Consider the following 16,649-nt stretch of genomic DNA (forward strand, 5'->3'; position numbering starts at 1 on the left):
GGAGATAAAGGTTTGAGTTGCCAAACGTCAGCCTCGAAACCTTAATGACTTGAAGAACATCTGCAAAGATGAGTGGGACAAAATCCCTCCTGAGATGTGTGCAAACCTGGTGGCCAACTAACAGAAACATCTGACCTCTGTGATTGCCAACAAAGGTTTTGCCACCAAGTACTAAGTCATGTTTTGCAGAGGGGTCAAATACTTATTTCTCTCATTAAAATACAAGTCAATTTAAAACATGTTTGGATATATTTCTTGTTATTCTGTCTCTCACTGTTCAAATAAACCGAACATTAAAATTATGGACTGATTATTTGTTTGTCAGTGGGCAAACATGCAAAATCAGCAGGGGATCAAATACATTCTCCTCTTACTGTAGATAGACAGCTAGATAGAGAGATAGAGAGATATGGTATATACAAAGTGATAACCATAATACTGTAGCGAGCTACGTGGAAGAAGTCGAAGAGCCAGAGATATAGAACTCTGTAGAAGTTTATTCAACCTCTACACACACGCGATACACAGAGATCAACCTAACAGTGTTTCAGTCATGGTAACAAATGTAACAAAAAGGTAATGTAAATAAATATGAGCACATTATCAGGACTAAAACCTAGGTAACGTAAATGCATAACAAAAACACTAACAGAACATCATTTACCCACTTAAACTAAACCCTTAAAAAACACTAATAACCCAGTCCCATGATGCTTTGCAGTGCCATGCAGAACAGTCAGCACAACGGCATCCTGTCGAACGTTACAATATGAAAGAATGACCTGTTGGAACTCTGAACACTTATCGGTACCCCTACCAACATCAGACTTCATTACTTAACCCCTAACCTAACCCAATTTGTGTTGCTATGAATGTGTAAAGGGACAGATGCCAACCACCAACAAAAAGCATAACTTTAGCTTGACAATCAGACTAATAATCACTTATATAATTACAATTTGTTCTAAACAAAATCAACAATTACCTTCAGTCATAAGCCTTAGAACCTTAGCTAATGTTAGCAATTATTTGCTGTAAACCTAAATTAATGCAAAGAACGGGAGGACATAAAGTAGGTATAATAAATGATGTGGTATTTATGTTAAATGATAACATTTATTTAAAATAAAACAAGCAGCCATAAAAGACCGAGTGATACATGTGGCGCGGCGGCCGTGATAGTTGCGGCACGGCGGCCAAGAACACAAATACTTAGACAATAAAAATGGATCTTACTTTTAGTAGAACTACCTGGGAAAAAAAGCATAGCACCAACATTGATACAAGCTGATAAACAGATATATGATAGTAATGATGAAACTGCGGCCATGAGAGAGATAAAAAAAAAAAGATAGGAAGGCACGGCAGCCAAAAACACAACACAGAATAAAATAAGAGAGATCATGTTTTTAGAGGAGAGAGAACTACAGCTTCTGAAGGATTCAGCAAAAGTTGTCAGTTTGAAGTAGAGTATGTGCAATGTAGAGATGTAACCTCCAAAATACTGTGTTTTAATGTAACACACAGCAGCCAAGATATAGAGAGAGATAGATAAATAGATAAAAAGTGAGCCAACTCAGAAAATAGACAAAGAAAACAAACTTATTTTTGTAGATCAACCTGAAATTACAAAAAAGATGAGACCTGTTCAGATATGGTTTCACGTTTGGTTTAACACAAAACATTTTCATTAAATTTTCCATATTATGAAAATTTGATTTGGGGGTTATATTTAGGGTCTCTGGTGCTTCAAACCAACTTGAAAAAAACATCCATGGTGTTTAGAGTGAGATACAGTTTGAGACTCCTCATTTCCACAGCATGCGTGTCTGCTGCGTGCTCCGCCATCCGTCAACACCCACCGGGTCTGGATTTGTTGCAGAACGGCTGCGGCCATGACTGACGGCTGTAGTCACGAGGACCCACAAGTTCTCGTGAATTCACGTAGAATATAACCACAAAACCACCAACAGTTTCCATCCAGAGTAGAGGGGAAACAGCTCTGTGCGGTCTGTTTTCAAGATGTAGTACAGGAAATATGATCCGCCGTGAGCACGGTGTAATTTAATTTTGAAAATTAACCGGATATTTATTTTGTTTCTGTGCTCGACTTCCTATCCCGCACTCGACTTCCTATCCCGCACTATCTGCCGTGTGCTGAATTGCTTCGGAGCTCTCCAGTGTCTGGCAAAAGTAGAAGCTCTACGTATCTGCCGCGAAGGGCAGCGGACCGCCGGAGCTGTGCCGGAGTCGGAATGCAGCCGTTCTGCAACGGGTGGAAACACACACACTGACTTTAATGGAAACCTAATGACTCCGCAGCCGTTTCAGAGCCCTTCTGCATCTGGTGGAAATCAGTCTGGGTCGGCTGGTCAAAATCTGCACGGCTGTCTATGTCATCAGCCCAAACATTTCACTCACCACCCCCTCCCATCACAGCATACGTATCTTTCACCAGCCCTCCCATCACAGCATACGTATCCTTCCACCACCCCTGCCATCAGAGCATACGTATCCTTTCACCAGCCCTCCCATCACAGCATACGTATCCTTCCACCACCCCTGCCATCAGAGCATACGTATCCTTCCACCAGCCCTCCCATCATAGCATACGTATCCTTCCACCACCCCTCCCATCAGAGCATATGTATCCTTCCACCAGCCCTCCCATCAGAATATACTGTTAAAATATATTTGTGAGAGTAAACTAACAGGTTTGTAGAGTTCATGATGCTGAACTTGTTGCCTCGTTTCCCTGGGTTATGAGAGGTCATCTGGTTTTACAGTGATTAGACATTATAAAGGAAGTGTGAGATATTGCCTGTAAAAGGTCTTCTCTGATCAGGGGGGGAACGAGGCAACAATGGTCAGTGTTTTGCAAGCACGTGATTTGTGACAGAGTATGGAAATGACCTAGCTCTAAGGAAACTCCTTAAGTTTGCAGGAGATTGAAAACACATTTTAGAATAAAATCCTACAATATGTATCCTTCCACCACACCTCATATCTAGGGCTGGGCATTGATCAAGAAGAGGTAGAGGGAGAGATGAGGAGAGATGAGGAGGAGGACAGAAAGATGAAGAAAGGGGGAGAGATAAGGTGGAGAAGGAGGGATGAGGAGGAGAGAGATGAGTAGGAGTGGGAGAGATAATGAGGAGAGAGGGAGAGATGAGGAGAGATGAGGAGGAGAGATGAGGAGAAGAGGTAAAGATAAAACGGAGAGAGAGCGATGTGGAGGAGAGATGAGCAGGAGGGGAGAGATGAGAGGGAGAGATGAGGGGGAGAAATGAGTAGAGGTAGAGATGATGACAAGGAGGAGAGAGATGAGGAGGAGAGGGAGAGATGAGGAGGAGAGGGAGAAATGAGTAGAGGTAGAGATGATGACAAGGAGGAGAGAGAGATGAGGAGTAGGAGAGATGAGGAAAGGGAGACATGAGTGGTAGAGATGACGAGGAGAGAGATGAGGAGGAGGAGAAGAGAGATGACAAGAGGGAAAAATGAGAAAGAGAGAGATAAGGAGAGATGAGGAGTAGAGAGAGAGATGATGAGGAAAGGGAGAGATAAGCAGGAGTAGAGGGGAGATAAGGAGGAGGAGGAGGAGGAGAGAGAGATGAGGAGAGGGAGATGAGGGAGGGATGAGGAGGAGAGGGACAGATGACTAGAGGTGATTAAGAGGAGAGGGAGAGATGAGGAGGAGAGGGAGAGAGAGATGAAGAGGAGAGGGAGAGATGAAGAGCAGAGTGAGAGGTAAAGATAAGGAGGAGAGAGAGAGATGTGGAGGAGAGATGAGCAGGAGGGGGAGAGATGAGGAGGAGAAAGAGAGATGAGGAGGAGGGGGAGAGATTATTAGTGGAAGAGATGAGGAGAGAGAGATGAGGAGGAGGAGTGGGAGAGATGAGAAGGAGGAGTGGGAGAGATAAGGAGGACTGAGATAAGGAGGAAAGTGAGAGATGATCAGGAGGAGAGAGAGAGAGATGAAGAGTGCGAGAGATGAGGAGGAGAGGGAGAGGTGACAAGGAGTGGGAGAGATGAGGAGAGAGAGAGATGAGAAAGGGAGAGAGGAGAGAGTGAGATAAGGAGAGGGAGAGATGAGGACAGGTAGATGTGACAAGGAGTGGCAGAGATGAGAAGGAGAGAGATGAGGAGGAGAGGAAACAGATGAGGAGATAAAGACGAGGAGGAGAGATAGAGACGAGGAGGAGAGATAGAGATGAGGAGGAGAGATAGAGATGAGGAGAGGTAGAGATGAGGAGAGTGAGATGAGGACAGGTAAAGATAAGGAGGAGGAGAGAGATGTGGAGGAGAGATGAGCAGGAGGGGGAGAGATTAGGAGGAGATATGAGGAGGAGAGAGATGAAGAGGAGAGGGACAGATGAGGAGAGGGACAGATAAGGAGTAGAGAGAGATGGAGAGTGAGAGATGAGGAGGACGAGAGTGAGAGATGAGGAGGACGAGAGTGAGAGATGAGGAGGACGAGAGTGAGAGATGATGAGGAGAGGTGAGGAAGAGAAGGAGAGAAGGGGAGAAGTGGGAGAGATAAGGAGAGGTAGCAATTAGGAGAAAGAGAGATGAGGAGAAAGAGTGAGAGAGGATGAGAGAGACAGATGAGGAGAGTGACAGATGAGGAGGAGAGTGAGAGATGAAGAGAGATTATGATGATGATGTCGAGGAGGAGTGGGAGAGAGAGATGAGAAGGAGGAGTGACATGAAAAGGAAAGTGAGAGATGAGGAGAAAGAGAGATGAGGAGGAGAGAGAGATAAGGAGTGAGATGAGGAGGAAAGTGAGAGATGAGAAAGAGAGAGATGATGAGGAGAGAGAGATGAAGAGGAGTGGGAGAGATGAGAGGGAGAGGTGACAAGGAATGTGAGAGATGAGGAGAGAGCGAGATGAGGAGAGAGGAGGAGAGAGTGAGATTAGGAGAGGTAAACATAAGGAGGAGACAGAGATGGAGAGATGAGGAGATATGTGGAGGAGAGGGATAGATGGGGAGGAAATGGGAGAGATGAGGAGAGGGAGAAATGAGGAGAGATGAGGAGGAGAGATGAGCAGGAGGGGGAGAGATTACGAGGAGGAAAGGGAGAGATGAGGAGGAGAGAGAGATGAGGAGGAGAGAGAGATGAGGAGGAGAGGGACAGATAAGGGCCATCTCTCTCCTCCTCATTTCTCCCTCTCCTCCTCATCTCTCCCAGTTCCTCCACATATCTCCTCATCTCTCCATCTCTCTCCTCCTCATCACTCCCAGTTCCTCCCCATCTCTCCCAGTTCCTCCACATATCTCCTCATCTCTCCATCTCATCCTCATCTCTCCCTCCTCCTCATATCTCCCTCTCCTCCACCTCATCTCCTCCTCATCTCTCCCCCTCCTGCTCACCTCTCCTCCACATCTCTCTCTCTTCCTCATCTTTACCTCTACTCCTCTCATCTCTACCTCTCCTCCTCATCTCTACCTGTCATCTGTCCCTCTCATCTCTCCCTCTCATCCTCCTCATCTCTTCATTCCTCCTCCTTCTCTCTGTCTCTCCTCATCTCTCCAATTTCCTCCCCATCTCTCCCTCTCCTCCACATCTCTGCTCATCTCTCCATCTCTCTCCTCCTCATCTCTCCTCCTCCTCCCTCCCTCTTATCCTCATCACTCTCTCCTCATCTCTTATGGGAGAGATGAGGAGGAGAGGGAGAGATGAGGTGAAGAAGAGGAGAGGGAGAGATGAGGAGGGGGGGAAGGATGAGGTGAGGAAGAGCAGAGGGAGATGAGGAGAGGTAAAGATAAGGAGGAGACGAGGGAGAGATGAGGAGAAGTAAAGATAAGGAAGAAGAGAGAGAGATATGTGGAGGACAGATGAGCAGGAGGGGAGAGATGAGGAGGAGAGAGATGGAGAGATGAGCAGAGATGTGGAGGAGAGGGAGAGATGAGGAGGAGAGATGGAGAGATGAGCAGAGATGTGGAGGAGAGGGAGAGATGAGGAGTGGGAGAGATGAGAAGAGAAAGAGAGATGAGGAGGAGAGCGAGATATGAGGAGGAAGAGGAGAGAGACGAGGAGGAGAGACATGAAGAGCAAAGGGATCGATGAGGACAAGAGGGAGAGATGAGGAGGAGAGATGACGAGAGGGAGAGATGAGGTGAAGAAGAGGAGAGGGAGATGAGGAGGAGAGGGAGAGATGAGGAGGAGAGAGATGGAGTGATGAGGAGGAGAGATCTGGAGGAGAGGGAGAGATGAGGTGAGGAAGAGGAGAGGGAGATGAGGAGGAGAGGGAGAGATAAGGAGGAGGGGAGAGATGAGGAGGAGAGAGAGATGAGGAGGAGAGAGAGAGAGAGGAGGAGGAGAGTGAGAGATGAAGAGAGAGAGAGAGATGAGGAGTGGGAGAGATGAGAGGAGAAGGAGGAGTGGGAGAGATAAGGAGGAGTGAGATGAGGTGGAAAGTGAGAGATGAGGAGAAAGAGAGAGGTGACAAGGAGTGGGAGAGATGAGGAGAGAGAGATGAGAAAGGGAGAGAGGAGGAGAGAGTGAGATGAGGAGAGGTAAAGATAAGGAGGAGGAGAGAGAGATGAGCAGTAGGGGGAGAGAGATTAGGAGGAGGAAAGGGAGAGATGAGGAGGAGAGAGATGAGGAGGAGAGGGACAGATAAGGGCCATCTCTCTCCTCCTCATTTCTCCCTCTCCTCCTCATCTCTCCCAGTTCCTCCCCATCTCTCCATATCTCTCCTCCTCATCACTCCTACTCATCTCTCCCTCTCCTCATCTCTACCTCTCTTCCACCGCATCTCTTCCTCTGCTCCTCCTCATCTCTCCCCCTCCTCCACATCTCTCCTCCTCCTCCTCCTCTCTCCATCTCTCTCTCTCTCTTCTCCTCCTCCTCCTCATCTTTACCTCTACTCATCTCTCCTTCTCATCCTCATCTCTTCATCTCTCTCTCCTCCTTATCTCTCCGTCTCTCCCAGTTCCTCCCATCTCTCCCTCTCCTCCACATATGTCCTCATCTCTCCATCTCTCTCCTCCTCATCTCTCCTCTCCTCCTCCTCTCTCCCTCTTATCCTCATCATTCTCTCCTCATCTCTCTTATGGGAGAGATGATGAGAGACAGAAAGATGAGGAGAGATGAGGAGGAGAGGGAGAAATGAGGAGAGATGAGAAGGAGAGGGAGAGATGAGGTTTAGAAGAGGAGAGGGAGAGATGAGGAGGGGGGGAGGGATGAGGTGAGGAAGAGGAAAGGGAGATGAGGAGGAGGGGAGAGAGAGGAGGAGAGAGAGAGGAGGAGGAGAGAGAGAGATGAAGAGAGAGAGATGAGGAGGAGGAGGAGTGGGAGAGATGAGAAGGAGGAGTGAGATGAGGTGGAAAGTGAGAGATGAGGAGAAAGAGAGAGGTGACAAGGAGTGGGAGAGACGAGGAGCGAGAGATGAGAAAGGGAGAGAGGAGGAGAGAGTGAGATGAGAGGTAAAGATAAGGAGGAGGAGAGAGAGAGAGATGAGCAGGAGGGGGAGAGATTAGGAGGAGGAAAGGGAGAGATGAGGAGGAGAGAGAGATGAGGAGGAGAGGGACAGATAAGGGCCATCTCTCTCCTCCTCATTTCTCCCTCTCCTCCTCCTCATCTCTTCCTCTGCTCCTCCTCATCTCTCCCCATCCTGCTCACCTCTCCCTCTCCTCCACATCTCTCCTCCTCATCATCTTCTCTTTCCTCCTCCTCCTCATCATCTTTACCTCTTCATCATCTCCTCCTCATCTCTCCTCTCACTCTCTCTCTCTCCTCCTTATCTCCGTCTCTCCCCATCTCTCCCTCTCCTCCACATATCTCCTCATCTCTCCCCTCCTCATCTCTCCTCTCCTCCTCCTCCTCCTCTCTCCCTCTTATCCTCATCACTCTCTCCTCATCTCTCTTATGGGAGAGATGAGGAGAGACAGAGATGAGGAGGAGAAATGAGGAGGAGAGATGAAGAGGAGAGGGAGAAATGAGGAGAGATGAGGAGGAGAGGAAGAGATGAGGTTTAGAAGAGGAGAGGGAGAGATGAGGAGGGGGGGAGGGATGAGGTGAGGAAGAGGAAAGGGAGATGAGGAGGAGGGGAGAGAGAGGAGGAGAGAGAGAGGAGGAGGAGAGAGAGAGATGAAGAGAGAGAGATGAGGAGGAGGAGGAGGAGTGGGAGAGATGAGAAGGAGGAGTGAGATGAGGTGGAAAGTGAGAGATGAGGAGAAAGAGAGAGGTGACAAGGAGTGGGAGAGACGAGGAGCGAGAGATGAGAAAGGGAGAGAGGAGGAGAGAGGAGATGAGAGGTAAAGATAAGGAGGAGGAGAGAGAGAGAGATGAGCAGGAGGGGAGAGATTAGGAGGAGGAAAGGGAGAGATGAGGAGGGAGAGAGAGATGAGGAGGAGAGGACAGATAAGGGTTATCTCTCCTCCTCATTTTCCTTCTCCTCCTCCTCATCTCTTTCTTCCTCTCCTCATCTCCCTCATCCTGCTCACCTCTCCCTCTCCTCCACATCTCTCCTCCTCATCATCTCTCTCTCTCTTCCTCCTCCTCCTCATCATCTTTACCTCTACTCATCTCTCCTCCTCATCTCTCCCTCTCACTCTCATCTCTCTCTCCTCCTTATCTCTCCGTCTCTCCCCATCTCTCCCTCTCCTCCACATATCTCCTCATCTCTCCCCTCCTCATCTCTCCTCTCCTCCTCCTCCTCTCTCCCTCTTATCCTCAACACTCTCTCCTCATCTCTCTTATGGGAGAGATGAGGAGAGACAGAGATGAGGAGGAGAAATGAGGAGGAGAGATGAAGAGGAGAGGGAGAAATGAGGAGAGATGAGGAGGAGAGGAAGAGATGGAGAGATGAGGAGGAGAGGAAGAGATGAGGTGAAGAAGAGGAGAGGGAGAGATGAGGAGGGGGGAGGGATGAGGTGAGGAAGAGGAGAGGGAGATGAGGAGAGGTAAAGATAAGGAGGAGACAAGGGAGAGATGAGGAGAAGTAAAGATAAGGAAGAGGAGAGAGAGAAGAGAGATATGTGGAGGAGAGATGAGCAGGAGGGGAGAGATGAGGAGGAGAGAGATGGAGAGATGAGCAGAGATGTGGAGGAGAGGGAGAGATGAGGAGTGGGAGAGATGAGGAGAGAAAGAGAGATGAGGAGGAGAGCGAGATATGAGGAGGAGGAGAGAGACGAGGAGGAGAGACATGAAGAGGAAAGGGAGCGATGAGGACAAGAGGGAGAGATGAGGAGAGAGATGGAGTGATGAGGAGGAGAGATCTGGAGGAGATGGAGAGATGAGGTGAGGAAGAGGAGAGGGAGATGACAAGGAGAGGGAGAGATAAGGAGGAGGGGGAGAGATGAGGAGAGAGAGATGAGGATGAGAGAGAGAGGAGGAGAGTGAGAGATGAAGAGAGAGAGAGATGATGAGGAGGAGTGGGAGAGATGAGGGAGGAGGAGGAGGAGTGGGAGAGATGAGAAGGAAGAGTGGGAGAGATAAGGAGGAGTGAGATGAGGTGGAAAGTGAGAGATGAGGAGAGAGAGATGAGAAAGGGAGAGAGGAGGAGAGAGTGAGATGAGGAGAGGTAAAGATGAGGAGGAGAGAGAGAGAGATGAGCAGGAGGGGGAGAGATTAGGAGGAGGAAAGGGAGAGATGAAGAAAGGGAGAGAGGGAGGAGAAAGAGAGATGAGATGAGGAGAGAGGGAGGAGAAAGAGAGATGAGGAGGAGGGGGAGAGATGATGGTGGAAGAGATGAGGAGGAGAGAGAGATGAGGAGAAGAGTGAGAGTTGAAGAGAGAGGAGAGATGAGGAGGAGTGGGAGAGATAAGGAGGAGTGAGATGAGGAGGAAAGTGAGAGATGAGGAGAAAGAGAGAGATGAGGAGGAGTGGGAAAGATGAGGAGAGAGAGATAAGAAAGGGAGAGAGGAGGAGAGAGTGAGATGTGGAGGAGAGAAGAGCAGGAGGGGAAGAGATTAGGAGGAGGAAAGGGAGAGATGAGGAAAGGTAGAGATGAGGAGAAAGAGAGATGAGATGAGGAGAGAGAGATTAGGAGAGAGAGATGAGGAGGAGAGTGAGAGATGAGGAGGAGAGATGTGAGGAAGAGGAGAGATGAGGAGAATAGGGAGAGATGAGGAGAGGTAGCGATGAGGAGAAAGAATGAGAGGAGAGTGAGAGATGAGGAGAGTGAGAGATGAGGAGGGAGAGATGAGGAGGGAGAGATGAGGAGGGAGAGATGAGGAGGGAGAGATGAGGAGGGAGAGATGAGGAGGAGGAGAGGGAGAGATGAGGAGGACGAGAGGGAGAGATGAAGAGGAGAGATGAGAAGGAGAGGGAGAGATGAGAGGTAAAGATGAGGAGAGAGAGATGAGCAGGAGGGGGAGAGATTAGGAGGAGGAAAGTGAGAGATGAGGAAAGGGAGAGATGAGGAGAAAGAGATGGAGATGAGGAGGAGGAGAGATGTGGAGGAGAGGGAGAGATGAGAAGGAGAGGGAGAGATGGAGGAGAGATTACTGAACAGCTGATGTCATTAATAACCAGAAATATGAGCAGCATTAGTGAGCAGCTGAGGTCTTCTTACCTGATGGAGGGACTAAAGAAGGACATCCTTCTATCAGACAGGTTAGGGTTCATCTTCTTCTGTGGGATTCAACAACAAACAAACATTCAATACATAAACAGAACACAGCTGATACATATATATCAGATATAAAATGTTATTTAAGTAAACACAAGGTAATAATGAGAGAGAGAGAGATAGAGCGATAATATAAAATGTTATTTTAGAAAACATGAGGTAATAATCTGATTATTACTAGAGATGGCCCCATTACATTTTTTTGCTTCCAGATACTGATTCTCATTCATGACAGGGCTTGACATTAACTTTTTGAGGCACTTGTCCTTCGGACAAGTACATTTACGTGTCACTTGTCCCTGAACAAAAGTCACTTGTCCGGGTAAAGATTCATCATTTTATAATTTCTTTTGTGTTTTGCTAATGCAGAATTTGAAGAAACCATTGAAAGCATCCAAACACTATCAACATTAATACAATTTAGTTTAAACAGTAGAAACAAATGTGTCCCAAGAATAGATTTCCCCTTCAACAAGAAAAAAGGATCTCCAGACTCATACTACAAAGTTATACTTTGCACGCCGGTGTGCAGAAGTTAATATATTGAGATTCTAAGTGAATATTTTAAAGTTTCTCATTACTTTCAGATTCCTAGTCAATATTCTAAGTTACTATGTCAATATATTGAAATATTCTGAGTTACTAAGTCAATATATTGAGATACTGAACCAATATGTTAAGTTACTAAGTCAATATATTACGATACTAAGCCAATATATTGAGATTAAGTCAATATTTTATAGTTTCTCATTACTTTGATATTCTTTGTTTATATTCTGAGATACTGAGTCAATATATTGAGATACTAATTCAATATTTTGACCAGAGGTAGTGGTGACTTGAACTTATACTATATCTAAAATAATTTTGTAGACATAACAATGGATTTTGCCACTAAATGTTGGTATCAACCTGTTTTTTTTTTTGGTTTTTTTTTTTTCTCTTTCTACAATTTCACTTACCAAGGGATCCTTTAAAAAGGTGTAGCTACTTTACAGTTGATTATTACCTGATATTTAATCCGCTACAAACGAGTAGCGGAGCAGCTAGTAACGTTACGAGGCAGAGAGCCAGCCGTCAAGAGTCAAATTAACTTCATGCTTCATCCGCACAAAGCACACTTCTATCGCCACGAGTGACAGCTTTATTCGCTCGATTTCTGGAACGATGTGGGGACGGGTAACGTTAAAGCGTAGTTAGCATGCTAACGTTAGCTAACTAACACCGCTGCCTGGCTTGCTGGTTCCGCGGTGCTTTCATGCTGTATCTCTTACAGAGAAGGAGCTGAACAGTGGGCTGGGTCTAACGTCAGCGGTCCGCTCTCCCGCTGCTGCTGGGTCTAACGTTAGTTAATGTATTTGTTTCAAATCGGTAAAGTAAAATCTGTAACATAAACGGAATGAGTGGCACATAATAACGTATATAATGCTTCATCCACACAAAGCACATTGCTATCGCCACGAGTGACTTCTGTTTTCAGCTTGTTTTCTGTGAGCGATGTGGCGAGGAGGTAACGTTAAGGTGGAGTTAAGGTGGAGTTAGCAAGCTAACACCGGCTAGCTCGCCGTGCTTTCATGCTGCTTCGCTTTCGGAGAATGCGCTCTACAGCGGGCTGGGTCTAACGTTAGCGGCCCGCCGACCCGCTGCCCGGGATTGTGGGGTAAAATATGCATTTGTTTCAATTCTGTAACATTGACGAAATGAGTGGCATTTTGTTTTGTTTGAGTTTTAACTTGTCCAGTGGGGCAAGTAAATCTCTCTTCCACTTGTCCTACAAAAAATCCACTTGTCCCGGACAAGCGGACAAGCCTTAATGTCGAGCCCTGCATGAACTTGCGTATCAGCCGATACCAGTGTTTCATTTATTTCATTATGTTTTAACAGCTGTATACTACTATCTCTGTATGATGATATGATGAATAACAGCTGTATACTACTATCTCTGTATGATGATATGATGAATAACAGCTGTATACTACTATCTCTGTATGATGATATGATGAATAACAGCTGTATACTACTATCTCTGTATGATGATATGATGAATAACAGCTGTATACTACTATCTCTGTATGATGATATGATGAATAACAGCTGTATACTACTATCTCTGTATGATGATATGATGTATAACAGCTGTATACTACTATCTCTGTATGATGATATGATGTATAACAGCTGTATACTACTATCTCTGTATGATGATATGATGAATAACAGCTGTATACTACTATCTCTGTATGATGATATGATGAATAACAGCTGTATACTACTATCTCTGTATGATGATATGTATAACAGCTGTATACTACTATCTCTGTATGATGATATGATGTATAACAGCTGTATACTACTATCTCTGTATGATGATATGATGAATAACAGCTGTATACTACTATCTCTGTATGATGATATGTATAACAGCTGTATACTACTATCTCTGTATGATGATATGATGAATAACAGCTGTATACTACTATCTCTGTATGATGATATGATGAATAACAGCTGTATACTACTATCTCTGTATGATGATATGATGAATAACAGCTGTATACTACTATCTCTGTATGATGATATGTATAACAGCTGTATACTACTATCTCTGTATGATGATATGATGTATAACAGCTGTATACTACTATCTCTGTATGATGATATGATGTATAACAGCTGTATACTACTATCTCTGTATGATGATATGATGTATAACAGCTGTATACTACTATCTCTGTATGATGATATGATGTATAACAGCTGTATACTACTATCTCTGTATGATGATATGATGTATAACAGCTGTATACTACTATCTCTGTATGATGATATGATGTATAACAGCTGTATACTACTATCTCTGTATGATGATATGATGTATAACAGCTGTATACTACTATCTCTGTATGACGATATGATGTATAACAGCTGTATACTACTATCTCTGTATGATATGATGTATAACAGCTGTATACTACTATCTCTGTATGATGATATGATGTATAACAGCTGTATACTACTATCTCTGTATGATATGATGTATAACAGCTGTATACTACTATCTCTGTATGGATGTGATATGATTTCTCAGGTTAAACTTTGTGAAACATGAACAAAACAAACAATACCAGAACTTTCTATTCTCCAGTTTGACCCGTCAGTTATAATGGAAACAGGACATAAATAAACTACTTTAAGGTAGACACACACACACACACACACACACACACACACACACACACACACACACACACACACAATATTAATAAGATTTTTTCTTTAAGGTATTTTTTAACACGAGGAAATTACAGTTAAACACACAGCAGGTAGACCTACCGGTACCGATAGAGCAGAGAGGCGGAGGACGGTTCGGTTCTCCGGGTTTGGCTGGGGAGACGTTAACCTAACGGCTTTAACGGCTCTAAAGGCTCTACCTACTAGCCGCTTTAACGGCTCTCACGGTTATAAGGGGATACGTCACCGAAACACCTTGCATCATTACATTTGGAAAAAAAAAAGCCAACAGCCAGCCATACTAAATTTAAAAAATACATTACACACATACAATAAGAATAATACTTTTTGGGGTTATTCTTTTTTTTTTTTGAACTTTAAAAGGTATTTTTTAACACGAGGAAATTACAGTTGAACACACAGCAGGTAGACCTACCGGTATCGATGGAACAGAGAGGCGGAGGACGATTCGGGCCTCCGGGTTTGGCTGGAGAAACGTTAACGGCTCTAGGCTATACCGGTATTAACCACTTTAACGGCTCTAACGGCTATAGGGGGTACGTCACCGGAAACACCTTGCATCGTTAGATTGAAAAGGCACTAAGGCCATACGTCACCGAAATACCTTGCATCATTACATTCAAAAAAAAGCAACAGCCAATCAGAATAGGCCATACAAATTTAAAAATAAAGTGTAAATTATTAATAAAAATTGAACTATATAGCCTAATAAAGTATTAGTAAGTGAAGTTAAGATGGCGGAGGACCAGTTTTCTCCTTTCTGTAGAGGAACTGTAACTTAATGACGCTAATGCTGATTGAAATCTACCTGTTCACTCGGCGGTGAAAACACACTCCCTTTGAAGTCGACACAAACACAGAAAACTCACCGGAAACGTCTCCGTTTCTGTCTCCACAGTAACACCGACATATCTCCGTTAGTGTGTCCACAGGTCCAGCAGGCAGAGGCTCCGTTTGATCCGAAAAACGGTAATTTAGGGAGGGAGAATGACCGGCGCTGCAGCGCGTCCGTTAGCTTCGCGGCTCTGAAGCTACAGCAGCAGGGAGGGGCGGGGCTATATAAAGGAAACTTATGGAAGCCCAGAGGGGGCGGGACCATCTACAGGTGAAGCAAAGTTTAATGAAAAGGATTTCAAAACGATTCCTAATTAATTATTTAACTCACTATTTTTTTGTGGTTTTTTTGTAATAAATAATGAGATACTTCAAATAAATAAACTTGCATTTAAAGGGTAAAAATCCTGAAAATTATTGAATGTTTGGTAGTTTTGACCAAGTTAGAAGTTGGTTAAGTGATTTATGGAAAAAAAGCAGAAAACAATATTGAAATATGATGATTTAATATCAGTTTTTGTGTGCGTGTATATTTTTGCCATTAAGGTGTCCAATGTTAGTAAATTTGAGGAGGGCCCAAGGGTTAAATAATGTGGTTTAATAATATATATTATATGTATTATATTAGGTATTTAATTAGTTCATTAATTTCTTTTTAATTTTAAATAAAACTAGTCACAAAGAAACAACAGTCACAAAGAGCTTTACACAAAACAGAAAACAAAGAAAGATGTACAAACACTATTCATAATAATAATAACCATATTAATTATTAATGGTAATAATACAGTTAAACTTAATAATACTTACATTACCTAACCATTTTAGACTTTATAAAAATGTATTTCACTTATATCTTACATTAATCCAGACACACACACTTATTGCAAAATATGATCATTTATTTCAAAAACTGCATATGTTAAAATACAGAAATGTATTTAAAGTTAAAACCATGTAAGTTCCAAAAGATGTAGTTAAAATAACAATGTGCATTACATGTTCAGCATTAATGTCAGTTATCAACAGAACTAACTATAGAACTATAGAAGTATAGAAGAGAACTATATAAGTATAGAACTATAGAAGTATAGAAGAGATCTATAGAACTATAGAAGTATAGAAGATAACTATATAAGTATAGAACTATAGAAGAGAACTATAGAAGTATAGAACTATAGAAGTATAGAAGAGATCTATAGAACTATAGAAGTATAGAAGATAACTATATAAGTATAGAACTACAGAAGAGAACTATAGAAGTATAGAACTATAGAAGTATAGAAGAGAACTATAGAACTACAGAAGAGAACTATAGAAGTATTCTTCTGTTGTGTCTGCAAAAGGTCATGTTTACTTCCTCTACACCAGGGGGGGATGTAACTATGTACATTTACTATAGTACAGTGAACGTAGGTACTAAAGTACACATTCAAGGTAATTGTACTTTGAGTATTTACAAGCTATGCAACATATCAAGACATTGCCACAAACACTGGCTGCTTAGAGACCCCTGGGAGACTTTAATGTTAAATGTTTGTGATGAACTGAAGGATTCAGTGTGTTCCTTTATGTGTTGAGAAACGTATCCTAAATAACATAAATAAAGTCTTTAAAAATCCTCTTGGATAAGCTGTCAAATGCATCGTCACAAAGCTGAAAACAGATACATGGTTCTACAGGACAGCCACGCTACAAACCTACATTACTGTAGAATGAGAGGGGGAAACACCACAGCAGGGGGAATGAGAGGGAGAAACACCAGAGCAGGGGAATGAGAGGGGGGAACGCCAGAGCAGGGGGAATGAGGGGGAACACCCGAGCAGGAGGAATGAGAGAGGGGAACACCAGAGCAGGGGGGAATGAGAGGGAGAAACACCAGAGCAGGGGGAATGAGAGGGAGAAACACCAGAGAAGGGGAAATGAGAGGGGGGAACACCAGAGCAGGGGGGGAATGAGAGGGAGAAACGCCAGAGCAGGGGGG

At 44.1% G+C, this 16,649-nt stretch overlaps 1 protein-coding gene across 1 annotated transcript in view; it reads right to left on the reverse strand.

Moving 5' to 3' along the window:
• Positions 1-16,649, reverse strand: part of LOC114551242 (NLR family CARD domain-containing protein 3) — a 314,459-nt gene that overhangs the window by 70,584 nt on the left and 227,226 nt on the right. The gene's annotated exons all lie outside the window — the stretch shown is intronic.

The sequence above is a fragment of the Perca flavescens genome, chromosome 24, assembly GCF_004354835.1.
Source record: "Perca flavescens isolate YP-PL-M2 chromosome 24, PFLA_1.0, whole genome shotgun sequence".
Lineage (NCBI taxonomy): Eukaryota > Metazoa > Chordata > Actinopteri > Perciformes > Percidae > Perca > Perca flavescens.